This window comes from Equus caballus, chromosome X (genome assembly GCF_041296265.1).
Source record: "Equus caballus isolate H_3958 breed thoroughbred chromosome X, TB-T2T, whole genome shotgun sequence".
In the NCBI taxonomy this organism is placed as follows: Eukaryota; Metazoa; Chordata; class Mammalia; order Perissodactyla; family Equidae; genus Equus; species Equus caballus.
Window position 1 is genome coordinate 13,694,999 of NC_091715.1, and position 20,678 is coordinate 13,715,676.

Here is a 20,678-nt window from a genome sequence, read left to right on the forward strand (position 1 = left end):
CAAGCCACATTCAGTTTACAAAGGAGTGACCTACAAATTTCCATCCCTTGTTAATTTGAAGATCGCTATGTAAAATTATCATCACTCATTCTTTTCCCACCAGGTAAGTTAAGTAAACTACACAGTGTAACCTCTCTTTGGAGCATCTACTTTCTATCCTTAATTATGTCTGCCATTCTCCTGAGGACTGTTTCAAACATTTTCACACTTATACAAATTGTAAAGTTGAGAGTAAGAAATGCTGTTCTGGTAAAAGTATGCCATAGTTGATTTTATGAATCTGGATAATTAATTAGTCCACCTAGCAAACCATAATTAAGGTCCCCCCATGAGCCAGGTATTCAGACAGGAATTCATACATGGCCATGGTACTGGCCACCATGGATAAGCCCTCTACAAACTATCTGCCCCGCTGATTACAACTAAAAACCCTGGATAGGATACATAAGCATCAATGATAACAACTAACTGAGGACTCTGAAAAATAAATAATTAGCAGGTAGGCTGGGGAGGGAAGTCAAAACTTGACAAGTCAGTGCGGCAGTGAATTTCCTGGGGTTTTGTTTTTCCTCATTTATTTTGCAGTTTTGACCCCACAGTGGCTCAAGCTGCAGAACTGTACAGTGATTCCATCTACCTCGTGACTCCTCCCTCTCATAAATCCTCAGTCCTCTCTACTCAGCTGAGGGGAAAGAGAGGGAGGACCATATGTGAGAGGTTTTAATGGGCCAGGTCTGGAAGTGGCACACATCACTTCTGCCCTATCCTATTGGTCAGGACTCAGTCACATGGCCCCCTAACTGCAAAGGAAGCTGGGAAATGTAGTCCACTTGTGTTCCCAGGGTGAAAGAACATAGATACTAGTCAGTGCTAAAATGGTCTGTGCCACATAAGTATTTTGGTAGACAAAGGGGTATACAGGGAGCTTTGTGAACACAGAGGAAGGACTCCTAAATCAGAATGGGGAGAGAGAGACCACTGAAGACTTTCTGAAGGACAGGACATGAGTTTTGCAGGATACTCAGGAGGATGAAAAGGAGAGCATGGGAGGTGACCATAGCACGTGCAAAGATGCAGAGGCAGGAAACATGCTGATGAATTTTGGAGATCCCAAGTGATTTCCTCTTCCTATTGCTGCATGGAGAGAGAGCCAGGAGACAAGCCTGAGGAGCGACAGAGGAGCCAGGACTTGAGCCAGAAAACTCTGTAGCATCACTGATGTATTTTAAGCAGAGGTGCAATAGATTCTGATTTCTAATTTAGAAACAGCCTGGTAGTTGTGTAGAGGGTAGCTGGAGGCAGGAATATGACTTAGAAGACTTTTGTGATGGTCCAGGAAAGAAGCAATTTGGGCTTGAAGTAAGCAGTGGGGTGCAGTGACAGAATGAGATGAGATTTGAGATACTTATGAGTCAAAATCTATAGGCCTTAGTAACTGATTGAATATGGTAGATGATATTATAAAAGGAGTCAAGGAAAAGTCCTTGTTTCATTCATTTGTTGGTTCATTCATTCAACAAATATCTATTGAACATCTACTATGTATGTTCCTCTAGGTGCTAGAGATACAACAATGAATAAACAAGCAAAGTTCCTGCTCTCATAGAGTTTACATTCTGGTGGAAAACTTTAAAACGTTAACAAGTAATTATAAATTTATAGTGTGATTAGGGTTTGCATATTTAGCAAATAATATGTTGCGTTTTAGATGTCCTCGTGGGACATCTGTGTGGGGATTGTTTAATTGCAAGTTATTTCTATGAGTCTGTTGCTCAGGAGAGAAGCCTTGGCCACAGATGCGGATTTTGGAGTCATCAGCATATGGTTAGTTGCAAGCGACAAAAAAAACCCCAATAAGCGAATTCATTGGCTGAGGACACCGAAAAGCCCAGTGGTTGTTTCTTCAGCTTCAGGCATAGATAGATTCAGGGGTTTAAATGACAGTATTGGATTTCTGTCTTTCTTTTAATCTCTTAGACTCTCTCGGGGAAGATGGCCCTTGGGAACACCAAAGGGCCCAATTCACATGTATTCATTCATAGATTCAGATTTGTTTTTGCTTTTTCTGATAGCTTCAGTGGAAAAGTCTCAATGCAGACTATGAATGGTCCATTGGGGGTTACATGTCCATTCCTGAACCCAGCCCTACAACCTGAAGTTGGAGTATTCTGATTGGGCCACGAACCCAAACCTGTGGCAATGAGTGAGACAGAGTCAATTCCATGAAAACTCACATGTGTGTTCCTTCAGGAAAGAGAAATTCTGGTACTAGAAGATGGGGAAAGAGATGTTGAGCAGGCAAAGACCACAACGTTCTCTATAGGTGGAAACCGAGGCCTTGGGTATTAGTGAGGTCACCCCGGGAAGGCATAGAATAAAAAGAACCCAGAGCTGATGTCAAAAATCCTGAGGAGCGCGACACTTAACAGTAGAATAGAGAAAGATGATCCTGCAAAAGAGACAGAGAAAGAGTGCCCAGAGCGGGTGGAGGAGATCCTGAAGCCAGTGATGTCCCAGAAACCAACTCAGTGGCTTTCAAAAAGGACTGAGCCAACAGTTGCAGAGGAGCCAATGAAAATGTGGGCAGCAGGAGGTGTGACTCAATACCCTGACCATAAAAGGCCATGAGGTAAAGCTAGGCGGTGCCCCTCAGAGGATGGAAGATCGTATTAAGGAGAAGCTGATAGAAAGTACACCAGATTATCTGGTAGGAAGATCTGGGATGTTCACTAAACCAAATGGCTCTAAACGTCTCAGCTTCTCAAACTGAGAGGTGTATTTAGAGAATCAGGAAAGCCATGAGATGGACACAAAGCATCTCTCCTGACCCTCAGTTCAATGCAAAAAATTATGGGGTGGATGACATTATTTCTATAATAAAACAAACGCAGCTGTATTATGGTGCAGGATGCAAAATCTGTGGGGCTCTTAAACTAAAATATTAAACTTTAGAGAGATTTGTACTTGCAAGAGTACCCCTTCACACCGTTCTCCCAGATTTCCCTGCACTGACCATTCCTTCCCCTCTGGTTACGGGGTCTTTGGGTGGAAAAGAATGGGAAACACGGCTGTTAGTTATTTGAGCATTTGCTTGCTGCTCTATGAGTAAAGAGATCACATTTCGAGGATATTTTAGGACAGACCCACTTACAAATAATAACAATGACTATCATTTGTGAAGCACTTACTATGCAACAGACACTGTTCTAAGGGCTTGACCTTGTTATGCCTCACAATAACCCCATGAGATGGAGTACTATTATGATCACTCCTGTTTTAAAGACGAAGAAGCTGATGCACAGAGAGGTTAAATACCTTACCCAAGGTCACACAGCTCTGGATTTAAACCCAGAGAGCCTGGTTTTTGAGCTGGTGTTCCTAACCACTGCACATACTGCCCCTTTGTTTAGTCCCATGGTTTCCATATGGGCCAGTGTGCTTGTCAGACGTAGATTCTGATACTGGTTCAGAAAAGGTTAGTCCTTGTACAATGGTCTGTGAATGTCTAGAAGAGGCAGGGTTGAGGAAGCACCATCTGACAGCTGTGTCCCACCCCAGCCCTATACAGCCAGTGACTGGTGACACGATGGACAGGCCACAGAGGCCCAGAAGCCCTACCTCCCAGGCAGCTGTGCAGTGTAACCTTGGAACCATGGGAATTTGTTAGTCCACTGGGTGACGTTGATCTGAACCCTACAATTACCTTTTTGTTTGGACTTGCACTTTTAATTTTTATTGGTTTTAATGCATTCCCCAAACGAAAGAATAACTTCAGCAGTGCTTTATACAATACCTGGTTTCATAAAAACATTTCAGTTTAAGCTTTTCATAACTAAGGATGAAGAGAAATCTACATCTGCATTTGCACAGTACTAATCTGTTTTCTTTGAATGTAGATGCATAAATTACTTTTTCTTTCTTTCTGAACGTACACAAAGGTAGCTCAAGCAGTATATGAACCCTCATGGCCCCGACATTCAGCAACAACCATTTACATATGGCCAATCTTGCCCATTTCCTAAGTAAAAAGCAGACATCGTACCATTTCATCCATAAATATTTTGGGATATATCTCTAAAAGATAAGAATTATTTTTTTAAAACATAACCACAATACCATGATCATAATTCCTTAATATGAGCAAATAGCCAGTCCATGTTCCTACTTCCATAAATTATTTTAAAAATTCTGTTTGTTTTACAGTTCCATACCCCTTAATTATTATTAACTTGATTGTTTTTGTTATTGTTGATAAGGTTTTCAAGTTTTTTCATTATGAAAAATTTCAAACCCACAAATGTAGAGAGAATGGCATGATGAATCCCTGGCACCCATCACTCAGCTTTGACAATGATCTATGTGTAGCCAATCTCGCTTCATCTACTTTCCCCTTTTCATCTTCCCCTTTCGCTGGCTGTTTATAAAGCAATCCCCAGACAGCATTTCCTGTCATTGGGCATGCATTCTTAGCTTGGTTGGAGGCAGGAAAATGTAGAGGTGTTCTCCGGTAGGCATTTATAGATTTATTTCGTTTCTAAATCCCTGGAAAAGGATTAGATTAAATACAACATTTTTAGTGGATCAGATAAACCGCCACTTGGTATTTTGCTGTTTCTTTTTTTTTTGAGCAATGTTTAAAATAAAACCAAATTCTAAACAAATGACACTAATAGTCTATGACATAAATACCAAACAGAATATTTGTATCACACACTCTGTCAGCTGTGCCCAGATCTTTAAAGTACACGTTTTTCCAAGACTAATTGAATGAAAGCTGAAAATAAAAATTTTAAGCCTAATTATAATTTTTTTAAAAAAGAAAAAGTGTGGAGATACCATCAAGCTGATTTAGATTTGAAATGGGGGCTGAATGATGACGTCATTGGCAAAGCCCCTGGGTTCCTCTCACACTCCTTCTAGGTTTTAAAATCCACTGTTTTCCAAACAGCTCTTGGGGGACCTTTGAGGATGGTGTATCTCCTTGCCTTGGAGGCAGAAGAAATAGTTTAGGCCTTGGGGTCTCATAAGGTAATGACACAGGTCATGATTTGTTGCGATTTACTGGGATGACCTTGTTTTGTCTTGTGGAGACTTACCACGAAATCCACAGTAATGCCCACAATAACTGTGAAATCATAGTGTGTCACCATATTGCTTGTTCTGCAGTTGCCACCACAAGTAAATGACAAATGACAGCCATATTGGCTTGTACACCACTAAAAACCCAGGGGGGTAATGAAAACTTGTCATGGGTTAGGTCAAGCAAATATCAAGAGAAGAGCTGTCAAGCATTTTCAGTGCCAATAGCAGAAAGTCTGGGCAAATAAAAAGTGATTCGTTAGGATTGTAAATTGGTTCAATATTTTTGCAAAAGGTCTAGCAGCACCTACTAAAGCTAAAGGCGCACATACCCTATGATCTAGCAATTCCACTTTATGGCGCTAGAGGTCAGAATAGTGCTTACCCTGGGGTACTGGCTGAGGGGGGCATGAGGGAGCCTTCTGGGGCTCTGGAAATGTTCTATATCTTGATCTGGTGGAGGTCACACGGGTGTAGACAAAGGTAAACATTCACTGAACTTCACGCTCCATAATTGTGCACTCTCATATAAGCTATACCTCAAAAAAGAGAAGAATTCATAAAAATTCCAAATAAAGAGACTTTTGCAAGGTGCTGGCAATTTAAGAAGACCTGTCTCTGGATTAAGACAAAATGCTGCGTTCACCAGGAATTCATTATAACTTCCCAGGTAAAGAGGCCTCAACTGAAAGGTGGGAGTTGGGGTGCAGTCTCTACTTTCCCCCAAGACAGTGGGTCTTCCATCCTTTTCTCCAAGAATCTGGGTCCCACCTTTCCTAGAAGGGCATTGCTATATTTATGGGCACTGATATAGGTTTTACCTCTGGCACTTTTTGACTGCTCAAATGGCCTTTCTTGGATGAATTGATTCCGATCGTTGATGGTCGGGTTGCTTTTGAATTGCCCTTCTTGGCAAAGCCAAAATTGTCATATTATATCACAAATTACTTTTAAAAATTAAATCAAGTTAAATGGCAGGCTCTGTTGGTATTGCTTAACATTTGTTTGTAATTATGTTGTAGCCTCTGCCATTTAACATTGTGTTTGAGCATCCTTTAATTATTCCTTTTGTGTTCAGTTATTCAGCTGCACCCATTTGGTAGCAAATCATTGAAAAACCACCATAGCTAAGTTTCTATGTTGATATGCTACCACCAGAACAGCACACCTCTCCCAGCGCTTACGCCTGGTAAGCATTGCTTACACCAAATTCCTCTCTGTTCACAGATATGAGAGAAATTTTATTTTGTAAAGGGAGGCAGACCTCGGGTCCTCTACCTGGGAAACTGTAATGAGTTCCTGGTGGGCACAGCGTCATCTTCATCAGGAGACAGGTCCTCTTACACTGCCAGCCCCTTGCAAAGAGAGGCAGACCTGACGTAAGAGCATCAAGTTGTCAGCAGATGTGGTTTCCAGTTTATGATGAGAACACAGGAGGGACAAAAACCAAAACCCAAACCTGAAGTTTGAAGAGCGCAAAGAATCATGGACCCAAAATGTGGGTAAATCCAAGGGCATTTTCTAGGTTCAACTACTGGTTTTATGTTTGTTTATAAGTAGGCTTAGGACATTTGATAGTATTAATGCAAGAATATGGCTATGATTTAGAAGGAATGGATGCTAAACTGGGAAACAAACTGATGTTCCGTGTACCAAGACTGAACACTATTTTATCATTCATGACTTGGTATCACAACCTTGTGGCATCTTCTAAATATGAAAAAACCTGTGAGGATATAATTACTTAAAGCTGTATAAGTTTTCTAGAAACAAAAATAATGCTCTATATTTCAAGGCATTATATCTCCTGGATATTTTTATTTGATGCTAATTCAAGGATCAAATTTTTATGGTTGAACAAACAGTCGAGAAAGATTCCATCAGCTGCTTTTGAATGATTATAATAGGGGAAACATAGTGTACTTTTGCTATTTAAAAGATTTTTTAAAAGATCAGAACATGTGTTCCACTTCATGGTATCAAAAACAGAGCAAAATGACTCTAATTGGGAACATACTTAGGCAAACGACCGGATTACAATGACTGAGAGTTAGAATGTCTGAAATGTCTATTTTGGGCACTAATTTCTGGAGTGTGTACATGATGATTAAATTATCCCACAGAGATGAAGAGTACATCAGCGTGTACCCTGGAGAAGAAATACCATAAGAATAAGGAGTGAGCCAATGAATTCTTGAGTGGGTGGCAATCACCATGAGAAAGGCCTCCGCTGACTGCTTCTCCCTCTCCATCACATGGTCACTTAGCTAGCCCATTTCTCCAGAATCCATTACTCTCCTCCATAGTATACACCAGACTAAATAAAGTGCTATCTGCCACTCATTCCTTAGCCAATTGCTCCTTTTGGTCATGTTTAGACCCCTTTTAAAGGAGCCCCAATAGAGGGACCAGGCTTATATTGGCATAATGGAAAATGCCAACTAACCTCTGACTTTTGACTTAACCTCTTACCCAGTGGACACCAACATTGATAGCTTCTCCTCAGCCTCAAATTGCTTTTGGAATAAGTTGGTAGATCATGGAGATGTGCAGAAAGACACAGATGTGTACACATCTAGTCTCCATGCACACGCATGTGCACACATCTTTGCTGCTCTTTCTTAGATGCTGACTCCTGGGCCCCCCAGGCAAGATAAGGGCACCCCCTCCCCACCTTGTTTCCACCTGTCTGTATGTGTGTGCGTAGTTGGAGAACATTCTAGGATGAGAGGAAATGGTCTGACTGGCAGCAGGTTTAGGGTGTGAATGCTAGAATAAAGGGACAGTCACTGTTGGTGGGGACCCTGCCCACATCCCCTGAGCATTAACATTTCCACTATATGCTGACAATGTCCTGCTTCAAGCAGTGTCTGTGACTCTCTGCCTGACTTGGCCTGAGAACTGAATAACCTAAAAGGGCCATGGACTAAGCACCCCACAAGAGTAGCCCTCACTCCATATTGGATGGACTGAAAGGTAAATAGGCCAGCTTCCTCATCCCTTGGTTGGGCATAACTCCAAGGCATGCTCTCCCAACTCCCAGAGTTCCCAGTGGGAGTGAGCCCTAGTTGCCCACAGAGGCAATATGTTTCATAATACGTTCTTTCCTGCCATGCTGCCCTGCTCCCCTATCAGAGCTTCAGATCACCTCCCAAATAAGCTTCTTGCCTTTAAATTCTTGTTTCAGGGTCTGCTTCTGTGTGGCCCAACTTGGGCCAGATGGATTTGGACTGAAGGAATCATGGCATTTGGAACTTAAAGATATGAATTTGAGCCTTGCCTTTGCAATTTGCTCTCTGTGACCGTAGGTGAGTTACTTTATCTCTCTGAGCCTCAGTTTCTTTATCTATAAAATAAGGGTAATAGTACATCTTTGCTACCTAAAAGTGGTATTGGGAGGCACAAATGAGACAACATATGTGAAAGCATTAAAAACTGTAAAGAGCCACACAAATACTCATTATAGTTCACGAGGATTGCTCTTTTCCCCCCACAGGCAAGACTTCTTTTAAACACTTTATTTGAAATAATTATAGACTCACAGGAAGTTGAAACAATAGTACCTTGAGTCCCGTGTACCCTTCACCCAGCTTCCCCTAATGATGACATCTAATACGATGGTAGTAGAATATCAAAGCCAGGAAGTTGATATTGGTACAGTCCTGTTAACTAGACTACTGGCCTCATTCAGTTTTATGATTTTTATGTACTTGCCAATCTGCCATTACATTTCTTCTCAGTCTTCTGGTCTCCACTCTCCCCATCTCTAGTGATATTTGAGGAGTCTAAACTAGCCACTTGGATCACTAACTCTTAGTGTCTACCACATTAGAGCAAGTTCTGACTTAACATCTTCAACCATTGGCCTAACCACACTTCAAAACTGTGGGACAAAATTCTGTTCCTTCTAATCTAAATCCTTCTGTCATTGCTTCTTGAACAACAATGGGTAGGCTTTGAAGACAGAATTCCACGATCTTGGATCCTGCTAAGCAACTTCCTAAAATGGTGAATGCAGCAGTTACCAAAATAACTGTTTCCAATGATGAATTGGATAACAATATTTTCATTAGAAGGTTAATACATTTTCTTTAGTTGCTTTTAGAAGTCTTGGATAAATGCCTCCTTGTTTAGTTGATTCATATCCTTCCTAATTTTTCAAATTGTCCTGTCACCCTTTCCTTAGTACTCCTGGGACTTCACCTTTAGTGCCCGGAAAAGAAGTGGGGGGAACCTTTTTTCCATCAATCCTCCAATGAAGAGAAGGGTCGTAGGGTCATTCACAGTAGCGCCTCAGTAATCTCCTATTCTCTCTTTGAATGCAACCATTATTCCTCCTAGAGCAGATAATTTATCTCCACCCTGACTGCCTTCTTGGTTAAAGGTTAACAAAAATGACATCCCCTTCAAGTTCAAACCCTTGGAATGCACAGACCCCTGCTGCCAACAAAGTTTTTCAAATCAAGGAAACAGAAAATGTTCCAGGGCCAAGTCTCAGAAACTGCTTCCATTTCTCTTTCTTCTTGATGCTTATGGGTCTTGCTGATCATACTTATCTTCTGAAAACGCTTTAGGACATGTTTTCAAGGACTCAAGCGTGTTCCTCTTGTAGTAATACAGGATCTATTTTCCAAGTGATGGAGATATGCCTCTCAGAGCCTTCCAACTTTCCGTTCTTTTCTCTCAAGTTCTCTCGTGGGGCTCTCGCTCTCTTTCCTGGTTTCAAGACATTAGCTCTACAGATATTATCCCCAAACAACATCTCATTCCCAACCTCTCTCAAGGAATCTGATCCCATATTCCACTTGCCTGCAAGTCCCACCTCCATTGGTAGGACCATCATTCTCATAGTTGCTTGGATGCAAACTCTCACGGTTCTTTCACTCCTTATTAAAAAGGGCCTGGAACCGCCTGGTCCTAGTCTGTCTTTCCTGACCTACACAGCCACCACCCACAAAAGCACGGCAAAATCTCATGTGTCCAAGAAATGGGTCTTAGTGATCTTCTGACTTTGGATAAAGCCAATAATGCTTTAGAAAAATATCACTGGCCCATGCAAAGAAATAACCGCCTGGCTCTGCTGATCCCAACCCACAAATCAAACACTCCAACACTCCATGCCCATTCCCAGGTCACTGGTTTGTGCTCCAGTTATTCTTCTTGACCAAAACTACCCTCCTGGCTCTTTTCCACCTGTGAAATTCCACCCAGGCTTAAAGAATGTGGACACTCCTAACCTTATTTTTGTCATTTGTTGGCACTGATGCGATACCGCTTGGTATTGTTTGATAATTTTCTGTATCCTTTATCTTTCTTAACTACATTGCAAGCTCCTTGGAGACAGAGATAATGTCTTCTACTTTTCTGCAACCCCCCTAGCATCTAGGAGTCTGCCTCATCCAGAGAAGTGGTACCATATATTTCTCGTGGTGGATTGATGTCCATATGTCCACCAGTCTCTACAAAATAAAAGGAAAGGCAATGAAACCAATTCTTATTGGGCAGCTATGATGTGCCACAGCCTTCTCTAACCACCTAATCTAAAGTAAGTGCCCCCACCCCTCCAACTATCACGTTACCCACTTTTGTTGTCTTCATAGCACCTATTGCTACCTGAAATTAGCATGTTCGGTTATTTGTTTATGTAACGGATGTGCTGTTGTGCCCTCCAGATCCTCCTTTCAGGACTATGGTTCTCTTTCCTCCACGTGTTGGGAGTGATGGCTGCTGAGTGTTCTCAGCTGAGCATCCCTCCAAGAATTGTCCTTGTAAGAATCCACTTAGCCTTTGGTCACACCCCTTCCCTAATGCAGCCTGGACTTAATGACTGGCTGAGGTGGGGGTATAAAGGCCGACATGCTTGCCTTGCTTTGGGGCAACTCTGAAGGGCTATCCCAGTTTCAGAGCTTCTGTGGGGCTGGCTGAAGCCTCTGTTACACCTGCACCACAGCTCAACTTCTCCCTGCCATTCTCTGCCCAGTCTTTCTTCCCTCACTCCCCTACCAGTGTTGTTCCTAAGAGCATCCATAATAAACTTCCTGCAGGCAGATCTCCACTGCAGTTTGTTTCCAGGGAACCTAACTGAAGACAGTTTACTGGTTCATTGTCTATTCTCCTCACTAGACTGTTCCATGAAAGCAGGGACCTTCTCTGTTTCATTTACTGCTGAGCTTAGAATAGTGTCTGGCACACGATAGGTGCTCAAAAAATATTTGTGGACTTTGAATGAACAAATGGCTTTTATTTATCTAAATTCCACAACTCTACCCCATTTTCCATATAAGAAAACAAGCACAGAGAAGCCAATTAAATCTCCCAAGGACACACAGCCAGTCAGTTGCGGAATCAGGACCACATTTGTATGAATCCACTATCCATACTCTTTTCAAAACCAAGCATAGCCTCTTGATGTCTTCGTTATTGTGGGTAGTACCTCCTGCTTGGCTGGGGGCCACGTGTCTTTGGCTCTTGTGGTCTGGCTGACTTCTTGGTGCACTTGGCATAGAAACCTCAATTTAGCCTTTAACTCTTCTCTCTCTCTCTTCTGTAGCTCACTCACGTTACTGACATCTTTCATGCATCTCTACATAACTTTACTCCATAGAGTCTTTTCTCCTCTGATTTCACTGATAGCATGTTGGTCCAGAGCCTGATTAATCCCCAATTCAATCACTACAGTCCTTGCCTTGGTGTCATCACCTCATGCTCTCATCTCCTTACCACCTTCTCCACCACAGTCAGGGGCCAAGAAGGACAGAGAATTCATACTAGATGACTTAAATGAAGAAAACTCAAGGAAGGAACGACACACTGAGGTGCAAGCAGGGTTAAGGGAGCGAATTGAGATGGTGAAGCACTAAGGAACCAGAGAGAGTGGGGAGCTGTTGCCATGTCTAGGGCTGAAGGGGCAAGAGAAGGAAATACTGTTACTTGAGCTTGGAGAGAGTTGGAGCCACACAGGAGGGGCCTCCCAGTGGGAGCTGTAATCCTGGAGAGGTGCAGACACTACCAGAGACAGGATGCTAAAGCAGGGAAAGAGCAGGGAATAAATCCCCTGGCTTCTCTCTCCTGCCACTCAGAGCTTCTGCTGGTGTCTCCCATTAGCCAACTCCAGCTGCATGCCAGGTGGCAAGGGAGGCTGGGTGATGCAGTGTGTAAGTTCCTGAGGCACAGAGAGGGCCAGAGACTGAAGCTGGGGGTTGAGAGGGGCAAAAGAGGAACCAGCATACCTTAATTCTCCAGCAGGAAAGCTGATCTTCACGTCCCACCACCACCATCTCACAATACCTTTCCATTTGTAGATTATAGTACACATTATGAAGCCCTTTGCAACACATATCCTTTGATCCTCACAGTGTCCCCATGAGGTAAGTACTATGACCTACCCCATTTTACAGACGAGAAAACAACCTTAGAGAATTGTAGCTCACCCAAGATCATCACACAGCTAAGAAATGGTACAGTTGAAACCAGAGCCCAGATTTGTAAGTTCAAACTTTTTTTACCAAAACCCAAGGTTCAATTTGAGCACACAGTCAAGGTGTATATTCTCTGGAACATCTCTCTGTTCCTATCCTCTCTCCTTTCTATACACACACATACACACTATTGTGTTAATGCTTCTCATTAACTTATCTTTTGGCCTTGGCCTTCTCCTGTCCTTCAACAATTCTACTTAAGATACCTTCATCTCTCATCACTCCTCCTTCCAGTTAACTCTGGCCCATCAGCTCCCTCTTCAGCACCTCAATGCCTCACCAGCTGCTTCTTGCCTCAAATATTGAAATGTGGTAATGTACAGTGCTGCACTATCCAATATGGTAGCCACCAGCCACTTGAAATATGGCTAGTGTAACTGAGGAACTAATTTTTTATTTAATTTTGATAAATTTAAATTTAAAACTGATACTTGGAGCTTAATCCCCCACCCCAACATCCTTAAGCATAGGCTGTGCTTACTGATTTGCTTTCAAGGAATAGAGTATGAATAGAGTATGAATTCCTTGCTTTCAAGGAATAGAGTATGAGGCAAACTACCTCAGCCAGGTGATCAAGGTCAACATCACCAGTAATAAGTCAAATTGATAGCACGTACCCTTGATATGATGTGATGAGGATGGCACTTTGCCTCTGTGGTTTCCCCCACAAATCCCGCAACCTCAATCTAATCATGAGGAAAATATCAGCCAAACTCCAATTGAGGGACATTGTTCAAAATACCTAACCAGTAATCTCCAAACTGACAAAGAAACAAGGAAAGCCTGAGAAGCTACCACGGACCAGAAGAGACTAAGAATCCATGAATAAATGCAATGTAGTACCCTGGATCAGATTCTGGAACAGAATAAGAACATTACTGGTAAAACTGGTGAAATCCAAATGAAGTCTGGAGTTTATGTAACCATGTCATGTTCTGAGTTATGACAAATGTCCATAGTAATGTAAGATGTCAACAATAGAGAAACATGTGAGTTATATACAGGAACCTCTGTACCATCTTTGCAACTTTTCTTTAAATGTAAAATTATTCTTAAATAAAAAGCTTATTAAGAATAGAAACTGTTATTTGATTCAGTTATTGGAAAGCTTTTTGGAAAAACTTGAGTATGATACTTTTTCAACTGTAAATTTTATAAAATCTAAGTACAGAACAAGTATTTCCAATGAAAATTTAGCATCCGAAATGAGATGTGTTACAAGTATAATTACACATCAGATTTTGAAGACTATACAAAAAAATGAATGTAATATATCTTCATAATTTCTAAAACATTGATTATATGTTGAAGTGATATTTTGGATATATTGGGTTCAATAGGATATATTACTGAAATTAATTTCACTTGTTTCATTTAACGTTTTTTAATATGGCTAGTAGAAAATTTAAATTACATATGTGGCTTGCATTATATTTCTATTGGAGGTTAAGAATACAGACCCTTGAGCCAAACAGCCTGCATTGAAATCCCAGCCCTGTACCTAGTAACTGATTGACCTTGAGCAAGTTAGTTAACCTTTCTGTGTCATAGTTATCCATCTGTAAATAGAGTACCTACCTCACGGAGTTCTTGGGGAGATTCAACAAGCTCATCTCTATAATGTGCTGGGGTATAGTAAGCACTGGAACATAGCAAACACTCAATAAATGCTACCATTATCATGGCAGCAGGGCTCTTTATAGCCAAAAGGTCTTTGGAGGTTCAACAGAGTCCCGAAGGGATGCACTGCCAAAGCTGAGAGGGAGCAAGGAAGAAAGATCCTCCACCGCTACTTTCTTCTCCCACCCTCCACCTTCCTGACAGGGTCTCCCACTGTTCAATCTCTATAGGAAGCCAGCCAGCAAGTGAACCTAGGCGATGCCACCCACAGGGCTCAGACCCTGGGGCACAGAGCAGGGCAGAGAGAGGTGGGGAATCGAGTTGGGAGGTGGGTGGACAAAGGAAGAGAACTAGCACACCTCACTTACTACTCAAAAAGCTTAAGGTATCCTGCTCTCCACACCCTCAGCCTTACCCTCTCCCTTCTTGATCCTCAGGACAGCCATGTTTAGCGAGTTTCCCTCGGCCCCTCCCACCTCCCATTAGCGGACTCAGCCCTTGCCACGCTCAGAGCCTTTGAGCTATCACCAGTCCTAGACTCAAACTTTTCAGAGGTTAGTCCTGTGTATAAAGAGATGGACTTTTTTTCGGTCTTTTCACTGATTTCTTGCCTTTATTCTACAGGGGGAACAACTGACCTTTGAAGGCAAAGAGCAGGTATTCTCAGTATTATGTACACCCCACTGCAGCCTGAACTGACTGATTGATGAAGATGATGGGAATGATGATTAGTGACCTCAGAACTGTGTTTTGAGCAGTTTTTTTCCCTACAGGATTCTTCCCAGTGTTCCTAACGTCTACCTTACCTGGCCAAGGCACTGCTTTCTGAAATGAATGAAGCTGGGGTGAATCGTTTTTGTGCAGGACAAGCATTACCCTTGTGAACCAACCACAATAGCTTCCTCCTTGTGCTGGCCATATGGTCTTGCCTCTGCTTAGTTTTTCCAGGGCACGTGTGCAGGGAACCTAATAGTGGATTCCAGTCAGCCTTTGGGCTATTACATAAATAGGAATCTTCTAGCACCCCCACACCCCCTTGGGAATCTCTCTAATTAATTAAGTTTAAAACACACTCGCACACACACTCCCTTTGATGATGTGAGGTAGTCTTAACACTACTCTATTTTGGGGCGTGGCTCTACTTTTGAGAATAGGGAGCACATGATTTTATGACCCTGGTTACTTAAGTGCTCAATCTCATTAAGCTCCTAAAATCATCACCTACTCCCAGGGTCTCCCAGTGGCCTGTTTCCTCTGTCAATATTTATGCATTTTAGGCTATTTTATTAGGTGCGTCCAAGTTTAGAATTGTTTTATCTTTCTGAGGAATTGAATCCTTTATAATGATCTAGCGACCCCTTCTAACCTTGATAATGCTTTTTATCTTAAAGTCTATATTCCTCAATGTAGCTTTCTTTGAGTTAGTAATTGCCTGATGTGTGCCATTTTTACCCTGTTACTTTCTGCCTTTCTGTGTGACTCTTTAGTGTGACTCTTGTAATGGACATATGAGCTACATTTAAAAAAAATCCTATCTAACAATTTCTGGTTTTTAATTGGCTAGTTTAATTCACTCGCATATATGGTAAGTAATGGTAATTAGTATATTTGGGCTTATTTTGCTGCTTTATTTTTTATTTGTCCCGCTTTTTCTGTGATTTTTTTCTTTCCCATTTCTTGCCATTTTTTGTATTATTTGCGGTTTATTGTCTGTTTGTGGGTGCATTTGTTTGTTTCCTTATTTTATGGTTCCTTTTTACTTGTTTGGACTTTATAGACTCTATTTTTATTCATTTAGTGACTACTCTTGAAATTTTATCATGTATATTTAACTTACAAAGTCAAAAACTAAACAATATTTTAACATCCCTTTAGAACAGGAATTGACAAACTATGCTCCAATGATCAAATCTGCTCACCACCTGTCAATGTAAATAAAGTTTTATTGGAACACAGCCTTGTTCTTTCATTTTTGTACCATCTATGGCAGCTTTCATGCTACAACTGCAGAGTTTCATAGTCGTGACAAAAACTGAATGGTGTGCAAAACTTAGAATATTTACTGTCTGCCTCTTTACAGAATAAGTTTGCCAACCTCTGTTCTCTAATATTACTCTTAAGGATCTTAGCCGATTTTAACTCTGATCTTGCCTCTTCTGACTTGCATGTGATTGTTGCCAAGATTTTTGTTTTTGTCCTTTTTTTCTTAACTCTATAAATTTGGCATTAATGTTCCTTTTCTCTCAAATATTATTTGCTCATATTTTACATGTTTTTATTGCTCACCATTCCTTTTTGCATCTCAGATCGTCCTTCTGACATCATTTCCCTTCTACCTGAAGTATATCTTTTAGAAGACGTTCCTTTAATGAAGATCTTTTGGTAGTAAATCCCTCTGTTTTTCTGTATTTATAAATATCTTAATCCTCCCCCCCTTCCTGAAATATGATTTTCTGAGTACATAATTCTAAGCTGTAAGCTATTTTCTCTGAACAATTGGAAAATATTATTCTACTGTCTTCTGACTTCCATTGTTGTTGAAGGCAACTGTTAGTCTAATTGTCATTCCTTTGAGTATGATCCATCTTTTCTCTCTGGCCCCTTTTAAGATCTCCTGCCAGTTGATACTCTGCAGTTGAATTATGATATGTTTAGGCGTGAGTTTCCTCTTTTTTAAATATCCTTTTTGGTGTATGTTGTGATTCCTGGATATGGGTCATTTGTCAGTCTTAGAAGATTCGTGCCATTATCTCTTCAAATCTCTTTCTCTCTTTCTGTCTCTCTGTCTCTCTCTCTCTCTCTTTCTCCTCTTATTCTGAAACTCCAATTAGATTTATGTTTGACTTTTTCATTCTAGCCTCCAATCACTTAATCTCTCTTTCATATTTTCCATCTCCTTCCCTCTCTGTGTTGCCTTCTGGGTAATTTCTAATCCTCTCTTCAGCTGGATTTAATCTACTGTTTAACCAGTCCATTTTTGGGTTTTGTTTCAATAATTGTATTCTTATTTATAGAACGTCCATTAAAATTTTTTTCCTGGTTATTTCTGCTAGCCTATTGTTGCCTGCTCATCTGTGTGATTGCATTTTTTATGTCTTTAAACATTTCATACGTAGCTGCTCTGTATTCCATATCTGAAAATTCCTGTATGTCTAATCATTGTGGAGATCTGAATCTATTATATGTTGTTTATGTTGCCTCTGATTCCTGGTGGCTTGCCTTAACATATTGCAAGCTTATTGCTTGATTTTAATATGTGGGAATCCTCTAGATCTAAATAAGAGAAGTTTTTTCCAAAGAGGATTTACTTCAGCAGAAAGTAAGAGACACCTCTGACCTAAGACCACTTCAGCCACTGTGAGGATCTTAGCTAGTAAATGGGTCCCAGGATCAGCATCCCCACCTCAATGCTGGCCCACATCTCGCTATTCCTATAAGTGTTGCTATTGGTATCTACTCTCAGGGCATTTCCCCCGACACCTATTGTTTGCAGTTTAAGGCTTCCTGCTCTGGTCCAGGTTTGGATTACTTTTTGTTTGGCAGGTAGCTGCTGTGGCAGCCTTTGGAAATCTCTCCAACCACTTGCGAGACTAGAAATGCCTTGAAGAGTATTTTATATCCAGGTCACAGCTGCTATGCAGTGGGAGGGTCCCTCAGAGCACTCCTTCTACCCCTAACAAACACACACACATACATCCACCCCCACTGCCCCCACCACCATATTGCTGGAAGCAGAAGGTTCATTGTTAGACTTTGAAACATACTGTTTTAGGGCAAAATCTGGTTTTAAAAATGCCATTATTCATTGTTTTACTTATTGTACCAAATATAAAACTAGCTTTCTTATTTAGTCATTATTTTATCAGCCCTAATATTGAGAACGGCTATGGGCCTCAAGATGCTTGCATCTTGTGTGCAAAGCGGATATTTTGGCACATGGTACCTAAAGATAGGTCCTGTGCCATAAGTTCGTTTGCCACTAGAAGTGGGCACTGATGATCTTGGCCAGGAGGCTGGCATTCTACTTGCCTTAATCTCACAAACACGTGGAAACTGTTGATACTTCAACACTATAGGAAGAGATTATTTAGCCTTCGTAGCTTGCTGTTTATTTGCCAGATGTACAACCCACCTTTTTGGTAAGTCATTTCTCACTAGCCCTCAGAGAGAAAATCAGGTGGTCCACTCTAGATCCATTTCCATGTGTCCTACTATTGATGTTTGTGAGATGACTCAAATCTTCCAAACTTTCATGCTTCTCTCCTCTACATTTACTGAATAAGTGGATCAGCTAAAATGAAAAACTGTGTGCCATATCCTCCTCTTTCCCCATACCACTTCTTTCTGGATTAAGCATCAGGAAAAGAGGGCTGATCTGACAAAATGGGAAAATGAACACTGGTATACTGGTTTTTCTTTCTTTGAACCCTGCTATGGTGCCAGGGGAAAAACTTTGCATACAATATCAGTGCTGTGGACAAGTACCTCTTTGCAAGGTTCCTTCCATGACTGGGGAAATTACTCCTTGTAGTCAAAGGCCCCCACAGATACAGAGAGTATGCTGTCACAGAAAGGGCTGGAAGCCTTTAAGTAGGTGGCCTTGGGAAAAGTGAGGCAGATTGGATGGGGAAAGTATAAGAAGCATTTCAACTGTTTTGAGAAGATGATAAGGTCCCTAAGACTGAAAGGAAGAAGAGAAATTCACATTTATTGAATTCTTGTTATAGACCTGGTACTTTTCTTTCTTTCTTGAATAAATTATGAAAAAATATCAAAAATAACAGATACTAAGGAGAATAATACCCATTTACGTATCATGTAGATTTAACATTAACGTTTTATCATTTTGTTTCATTTATTTTTATATTTATAATTATAGACATAATAATATCTTACCCTTAAAAACTTTATCAAGTCCTATATAATCATAACACCATTATCACACTCACAAAATTAACAATAATTTTCTAATATTATCTAACACTCCTTCTATATTAAAATTTCCCACAATTGTCTCCCAAATGTCTTTTTCAGCTGATTGTTCAAAGTAGGGACCAATCAAGGACCATGCATTGCATTTGGGCATCTAAGACTCTCTTAACCTAGATGGTCCTGGTAATTTTCATATCTTATCTTTTTATCTTTATAACAATCTTAAGAGGTAGTTATCATTATTTTCATTGTACAAATGGAAAAATTGAGGCTAAAGAAGTAGTTAGCCGGAGAGCACAGTATCGGTAAGTGTGTAGAAGACATTTCCTGCTTTTTCAGTTGCCCAGTACCTAAACCTCCTTCCTATTTTGAGCAAATTTTAGCGTATCTTGGTGGGGGTGCTCCTAGTAGCCAAGAGGTAGGCACATAAACTAGTTCGTCAAATTGGACAGCTTGGTTCAGGACTTTGAATCTAGACCAGCACTGTCCAATAAAATTTTCTACAATGATGGAAATGTTCTACGTCTGCACTGTGCAATATGGTACCACTAATCACACGTAGTGGCTACTATATGGGACAGCATAGTTCTAGAGAGAATGGCGCCAAGCTGTAGGGACATTTGAGAAATTATACACAGCATCAGTGGGAGTATTTAGAGTCTGGTAGTATTGGCAGCTCTGAGATTTGGGTTTGTGGTGGTGTTCTGGATAGATCAGTCGTCCACTTTCAGAGCCTAACCCTCTACTCAGCCTGTCAAATATTTAAACCGCCCAATAGCCACCCAGTAAATTCCACTTTTGTTTAAATTTTCCTGCAGTTTCTATTATTTGAAATCGAAAGTCCCTTGGCAGACATTGCTAGTTGTCACCCAATTCCTTTTTTTTCTTTAGGAACAGAACCTCCATTTTTAGCTGGGTGCAAGTTTTAGCTAGTTGTGGCTACATAACCAAACTGATCAATCAAATAGAGGTTGGAAGTGTGGTGTGCAAATTCTGGAGAGTATCTTTAAATAGGATACTCCTTTCTCTCTTCCTCCTTCCAGCTGGCTGGAATATGGATTTGATGAGTGGTGCTCAAGCAGCCATTTTGGACCATGAAGTAGAAACCAAGTCTTGAGGATGGTAGAGCATCAAAATAGAAGAAATCTGTGACCCTGGGGATTCTAAAGTCACTGTAGTAGACTTGATTGCTTACATTTATGTGAAAGAGAAAAACTTCTGTCTTGTTTATGCCATTGTGTTTTTCTTTTTTCTTTTTTGGCTGAACCTAATCCTACTGCTACTTTTCTGCTGAACCTAATCCTAACTGATTAAAAACCCTAAGATAAGTGTGGCTGGTAGGTCTAAATTTGAACTCACATCTGAGATGAGAAGGATAGGAAATGAGATAAAGTTACTCTTCTTTAGGACTATTCTCCAGACACTGATTTTCATGTTTCATGTTTCTATGGGCCAAGCCTATAGTTTGTAGGACTCATCCACCATCTTGCCTGCACACAGTGCTTTTCTTTGATCTCCTCAAGAGGGGCCCTATCCTTGGCATTGACCATTAGAGAACCTCACTCAAGC